This window comes from Mobula birostris, chromosome 2 (genome assembly GCF_030028105.1).
Source record: "Mobula birostris isolate sMobBir1 chromosome 2, sMobBir1.hap1, whole genome shotgun sequence".
NCBI classification, from domain to species: Eukaryota; Metazoa; Chordata; class Chondrichthyes; order Myliobatiformes; family Myliobatidae; genus Mobula; species Mobula birostris.
This window is the reverse complement of record NC_092371.1, coordinates 10931223-10938731: the sequence shown is the minus strand read 5'-3', so window position 1 is coordinate 10938731 and position 7509 is coordinate 10931223.

The window sequence follows — 7509 nt, the reverse complement described above, 5'->3', positions numbered from 1 at the left end:
GAGGGGTAATTTTGTTTTACAGAGAGGTGGTGGTAGAATCAGACACAACTAGCATATTTCAAGTTCAAGTTTAATTATTATTCAACCATACATAAGTATAACCAAACATAACATTGTTCCTCCAGGGTCAAGATGCAAAACACGGAGCACAAATAGCACACATGGTTATGATTTCAGAAAAATATGCAGCCACAAAGAAAGAAATATATAGCCCAAGTCCCTGAGTGGCATGACTGCTGGTTGGTTAGTTGTCCTGTCCAGCTTGTTCTTTCCCGAAGAGCAGTATCGACTGGAGGGACCAGTCCCTAACCCAAGTATAGATTCCAGCGCACCCCACATCGGATCTTTCACAGTGCTTCTCCTAGCCAGCTGCAACAGGCGATCCTGTGGCCTCGGCACAACCGAGGCTACAGAGTTCCCCCACCGTTGGTCTCTCCAATGAACCACTATTCTATGTTACCAATGTCCAGCAGGGTCTTGCAATTGCAATGAAAGCATCCAAGACAATCACTTGCACCTCCGCACCATCCAACAGCACACAACACGTCCAGGTGACAATACAACAACGGTACACAGTAAGCCCATCTTTATTGAGCAACTTGCTGATGGGATAGTCCCGGAGTAGTTGATGTTCTTGGTATCCGGCAGTGATTTGTGATCGTAAGAAAGACATTCAAGATGAACAAATACATCTTTGATTGGACATGGAGTGGCTGCTGCATCCGAGCGTGCCGCCATCTTACCAGCAATGAGTAAGAAGCGTTTAGATGGGCAATGAAGCATAGAAGAATACTGTTGTAATGAGGGCAAGTTGGATCACTGTTGGTGGAAAATAAATTCAGGCTGTATATGCTGAGCTGGAGGGCCTTTTCCTATGCTCCAAACTTCACGATTCATCACAAAGACATCCTCAGTTTGCAATGGTCATATGACTGAGGTTGCAGGAAGTGTAAACTTGGCTAGTAGCTATGAAGCCATGAAAGCAGACCCAGCTAAAGTGAACTAGCAAACTACATCCAAGTATCATCAATCAAGGTACAGTGTCAGCTGCTTAAGAGAATCTTTCAAAATACATTTTGATGCTGAGGAAACTGGTGGAGCTGTGTGCTGACAAGTCTTCATGTCCCGATTGATTTCATCTTTGAACAAGGTTTCCTAACCTGTGGACCATGGACCCCCCAGTTAATGATAAGGGTCCATGGCATAAAAATAGTTGGGAACCCCTGTGCTGGGATCTTGACAGAAAGGAGTGGTGACATAGTTGATCCACTGGTTTTAACTGTATTTCCCAGATTCATGGAAAGCTACATTAGATTAGAAAATTTCAAAAACAACACCTTGAGTTAAAAAGGAAGGGAAACAGAGATTCCTTGCATTTATTATAAGGAAAATGTTAGAGTATCACAGTGTTTCAGAAGGCATATTTAAGATGCTGTATTAACATTCATTGCAGAAAATAGAAAGTGCATATAGGAGCTACAATATTTGCATATTCTTCCTATCTAACAGAGAGAACCAATGTTTGGCCAATTTCTGCGCTGAGCCAGATTGAGAGGATCGGGGCATTGAAGAAAAAGGTGGGGGATGGGCCATTGTTCAGCTCACCCCTCTGCAGGGTTTTTCACCTCAGTGCCAGGTTGACTCTGCAGCTGTGGCCTGCAATCATTGGTACTTGCCTCAGTGTTGAACTGGCTCCATGGCTAGGGCTTACAGCCATCAGGCTACTGGACTGGTAGTATAGGCTCAAGGTTGTATTCAAAAGGTTCAAAGGAACATCTAAACAAGCCTGATGCATTTTTGAAACAAGTCCTGTAAGTTAAAATAGAACTTTTTGGCCGCAATGAGCAAAGGTATGTTTGGAGAAAAAAGGGTGAAGAATTTCATGAAAAGAACCTCTCTCCAGCTTTTAATCACGGGGGTGGATCAATCATGCTTTGGGCTTGTGGTGCAGCCAGTGGCACGGGGAACATTTACTGGTAGAGGGAAGAATGAATTCAATTAAATACCAGCAAATTCTGGAGGCAAATATCACACCATCTGTAAAAAAGCCGAAGATGAAAAGAGGATGGCTTCTACAATGGGATAATGAACCTAAATACACCTCAAAATCCACAATGGACTAAGGTTTTGCCATGGCCCTCACAGTCCCCTGACCCAAACATCATCGAGAATCTGTGGATAGACCTCAAAAGAGCAGTGCATGCAAGACAGCCCAAGAATCTCACAGAACTAGAAGCCTTTTGCAAGGAAGAATGGGCGAAAATCCCCCAAACAAGAATTGAAAGACTCTTAGCTGGCTACCAAAAGCATTTACAAGCTGTGATACTTGCCAAGGGGGGTGTTACTAAGTACTGCCATGCAGGGTGCCCAAACTTTTGTTTAGGACCCTTTTCCTTTTTTGTTATTTTGAAATTGTAAAAGTCATAGTCATAGTTATACTTTATTGATCACGAGGGAAATTGGTTTTCGTTACAGTTGCACCAACCAAGAATAGAGTATAAATAAAGCAATATAAAACCATAAATAATTAAATAGTAATATGTAAATACCAGGAAATAAGTCCAGGACCCGCCTATTGGCTCAGGGTGTCTGACCCTCCAAGGGAGGAGTTGTAAAGTTTGATGGCCACGGGCAGGAATGACTTCCTATGACGCTCAGTGTTGCATCTCGGTGGAATGAGTCTCTGGCTGAATGTACTCTTGTGCACAACCAGTACATTATGTAGTGAAAAGATGGAAATAAAAAAGTTTTCTCGCTTAAAATATTAAGGAAATGTGTCATCTTTAACTTTATGCCTTTTGGAAATCAGTTCATCTTTTATTCGCTTAGCTATTCACAGTAACAGAAATTTTGACCGGGGTGCCCAAACTTTTGCATGCCACTGTATACCTATTGCTTACAAGAACTAGGCAAAAGTTTAACCTGGACACTGTACACTCAGTGACTTTATTACATACTTCCTGTACCTAATAAAGTGCCCACTGTGTGAACACTCATGGTCTTCTGCTGCTGTTGCTGATTCATTTCAAGGTTCAATATGTTGCAAGTTCAGAAATGCTCTTCTGAACACCACTATTGTATTATAATGCGTGCTTTTTTTAGAACCCATCGTCTTCCTGTCAGCTTGAACCAGTCTGGCTATTCTCCTCCGACCTCTCTCATTAACAAGGTATTTTTGCCTATGGAACTGCCGCTCACTGGATGTTTGTTGTTTTTTGCACCACTCTCTGTAAACTCGAGAGATTGTTGTGTGTGAAAATCCCAGGAAATCAGAAACTTCTGAGATACTCAAACCACCCTGTCTGGTACCAACAATCATTCCACAGTCAAAGTCACTTAGACCACATTTCTTCCCTATTCCAAAGGTTGGGTTTGAACAACTGAACCTCTTGACCATGTCTGCATGCTTTTATGCATTGAGTTGCTGCCACATGATTGGCTGATTAGATATTTGCATTAATGATCAGCTGTACAAGTGTACCTAATAAAGTGGCCACTAAGTGTATACATTTTTCTTTAATAACCAAAGCCAAATTCATGGTTTACTTGTACTGAAGCAGACAAAATCTAGCTCATGGCCAATTAAAGATGCATAATTTATTTTGAATTTAGTTTGAATTAAACTCCAGGACCTACAATAGAAAAACAATCTTGTTTTTGTCCATATCCTTTTCATTCTACTCACATTATGCCTCTTTTATAGCAGCCAGTTTACTTTTGCTGTTACCAGCTGCCCTTTAGCTCACCTACCTAGAATGTAAGGGCCTTTTAACAGTATCGAAGACACAATTCAGTTTACGCCCATGAACACTTTCAATGAGCTTCCGAAAGACTTGAGCAGGTAAATTGGTGTATTTTCCAACCACCTGCTGCCACCTGGTGGAATGGAGAATATACAGTATGTCAACTTGTTGCCAACAGAGACTGTGATGGGGCTAATTATTAACGATTAAACATTAGTTTCATTTATCACGTGTCCATTGAAACATCAAAATACACTGTACAGTGAAATACATTTTTTTGTGTCAATGAGCAACACAGTCCAAAATGTGCTGGAGGAAGCTCACAAGTGTTACCATGCTTCTGGCAGCAACATAGTATGCCCACAACTTACTAACTTTAACCTGTAATCTTTGGACTGTGGGAAGAAATCGGAGTGCCCAGATGAAACCCATACAAACTCCTTACAAATTGTGCTGGGAATCGAACCTAAATCAAAATTCAAAGTAAATTTATTATCGAAGTATGTCACCATATACATCCCTGAGATTTATTTTCAGTAAGTACACTGAATAAATTCACAATAGAATAACAATCATAATATAATCAATGAATGATTTGAAGGTCACTAGTTCGAGCCTCAGCTGTGGTAGTGTATTTGTGTCCTTGAGCAAGGCACTTAATCACACATTGCTCTAGTATCTGTGCGAGGAGTGGCGCCCCACACAGACTTCCAATCTGCGCCTTGTAAGGCATGAAAATGCCCGACGCAGGCCTCTCATGGTCTGAGTCGACGTTCCCCCCCTCCCCGTTCCAATGAATGACTGCATCAACCTGGGCATTCAACCAGTGTGCAAAAGAAAACAAACAGTGCAAAGACAAAAATAAAGAAATAATAATAAATAAATAAGCAATAAATATTGGGAGCATGAGATGAAGAGTTCTTGAAAGTGAGTGCACGTTCAGTGATGGGGCAAGAGAAGTTGAGTGAAGTTACCTCCTCTAGTTCAAGAGCCTGATGGTTGAGGGGTAATAACTGTTCCTGAAACTAGTAGTGTGGATCCTGAGGCTCCTGTACCTTCTTTCTCATGGCAGCAGTGAGAAGAGAGCACCTGGATGCTGGGGGTCCCTGATGATGGATGCTGCTTTCCTGTGACAACGCTCCACGTAGATGTTCTCAATGATGGGGAGGGCTTGCCTGTGATGGACTGGTCTGTATCCACTACTTTTTCCCACTATCCACTAGGATTTTCCATTCACGGTGATTGGTGTTTCCAATGCCAAGCTGTGATGCAGCCAGTTAATCTACTCTCCACCACACATCATTTTTAAGATGTCATGCCAAATCTTCACAAACTCTTAAGGAAGTAGAGGCATTGCCATGGCTTTTTTGTAATTGCACTTATGTGCTTAGCCCAGGTTTTCTGAAATGATAACACTGAGGAACTTAAAGTCGCTGATCCACCAATGAGGACTGGCTCAGGGACCTCTGGTTTCCTCCTTTAAAAGTCAATAACCAGTTCCTTGGTCTTGCTGACAATGAGTACAAGCTTGTTATTGTGGCACTACTCAGCCAGATTTTCAGTCTCCTTCCTATATGCTGATTCATCACCACCTTCAATTTAGCCTATGACAATGACGTCATGAGCAAACTTGAAAATGGCTTTGGAGCTGTGCTTAACCACACAGTCATAAGTGTAAAGCAAGTAGAACAGGGAACTAAGCACACAGCTTTGTGGTACACCTGCGTCGTTGGATATTATGGAGGAGATTTTGCTAATCTGAATATACTGGGATCTGCAAGTGAGGAAATCGAAGAACCAATTGCAAAAGGCGGTATTGAGACCAATGACTTGAAACTTATTGATTAGTTTTAAGAGGATGATGGTTTGAGTGCCGAGCTGTAGTCAGTAAAGAGTTTCCTGACGTTCCAGGGTTAAGTTAGGATCCAATGAAATGGCACCTGCTGTGGATCTGTTGTGCAGATTGGAGCAGATCCAAGTCACTTCTCAGGCAGGAGTTGATACGTTTCATCACCAACCTTTCAAAACACTTCATCACTGGATGTAAGTACTACTGGACCATAGTCATTGAGGCAGGTTACCACGTTCTTCATTGGCACCAGTAAGAATGAAGCTTGCTTGAAGCAGGTGTGTACCTCAGACAGCTGAAGTAAGAGGTTAACATTCTCAGTGAACATTCCAGCCAGTTGATCAGCGCAGGCCTTTAGAACCTGGCCAAGTGACCTGTCTAGGCCGGATGCTTTTTGTGGGTTTGCTCTCTTGAAGGCTGCTCGCACATTGGCCTCAGACTGAAATAGTAGGATGATCGGGGCTGTGGCAGTTTGTTATGATTCCTCTACGTTTTGACAGTCAAAGGTCACTGGCACTGTAAAGTGTTACACTAACAACTACACTATGTTGCCGCACTCTGAGAGCTTATGTAAAATCTTGTTAGTTATTCTCCATTAAAGTTTATCCCAATATTCCATTCCTCAGGTAACTTTCTCCCTTGTCCCGATCGCTATCTTCCACAGTATCTCTTTCTTTAATATCCTCTCTCCCTCATCTGGAGCCATCCATCAGAGAGGAGGTACATGACCCTGAAGAGCTACACTCAATGATTCAGGAATGGCTTCTACCCTTCCACCATCAAACTTCAATGCTCCATGAACACTACCTTGTTATTTTTTTTTTGTATTTTGTCTATTTAACAGAATTTTCTATTTTACTGCCAAACAAATTTCAAGTTGTTTAAATCAGTGATAATAAATTTGATTCTGATTCTCCCACCAGTCTCCTCTACCCTAGTGATGTTCTCCTTCAATAAAGTTGTGCTCCAGTAACCTCCTCTCTCCAATAACCCTAAGTATAACGTTATCCCTTAGTTACGCTTTCCCTTTCCCTCTCTCACTTTCAATTAACATTTCCTTGCACTCTTTCCTATAACTTTCTTTCATGTTTTCCACGTTTCTCTCTCCAATAATTGCTTGTTTCCAATCACTTTCTTTCCCCACTTTCCAGTAAATGTCTCATCCTTTCCAATATAAATGTCTCATCCTTTCCAATACTTCTCCTTTCAACAGCTCTCCCTTTCCAATTTCCTCACATTCAAAACATAGAACATGACACCAGTTCAGGTTTAATTGTCATTCAGCCATATGAATACCCATGAATACATCCAAACAAAATGGCATTCCTACGATGCTGAGCTGCAAAACACAGTATTAACAATCAAACACAGCACAAGCCACATATATGATAACAGTAAACATGCAGACACACAAAAAATATACTGCAGCCCAAGTCTCTGAGTGACATGTCCTGTAGGTTGATGCTACATGGATGCTGTTGGCAAAAATAAGCACGCAGTCCATAGATGAATGCAATCCAGTTAATCCTCCGAGCAAACACCAGAGAGCAGCACCGATGGGAGAGGACAGCCCCCATCCCAGCTTGGGTGCTGCACCATACTGCCTCCTCTCTTGGGCGGCAGCAACAGGTAAGCCCACGATATGAGGCCTAGTCCATGCTACAAATGAGGCCATGCAGCTCCCCTGCTGTCGGTCTTTCCAATAAACCAGTGAATTGGACGCAGGATCAAGGATCAACTTTATTGACCATGTACATATATTGGGAATTTGTTGTGGTGTATTGGCACAACATGCAACAAAATGCAACATTCAACAATTATCAAGAAAAAATAATTACAAAAATGAAGCTAGAGGTTAAAATACAGATATGGAATAAAATGTGCATAATAAAATATACATGCTTACAATATAAACCA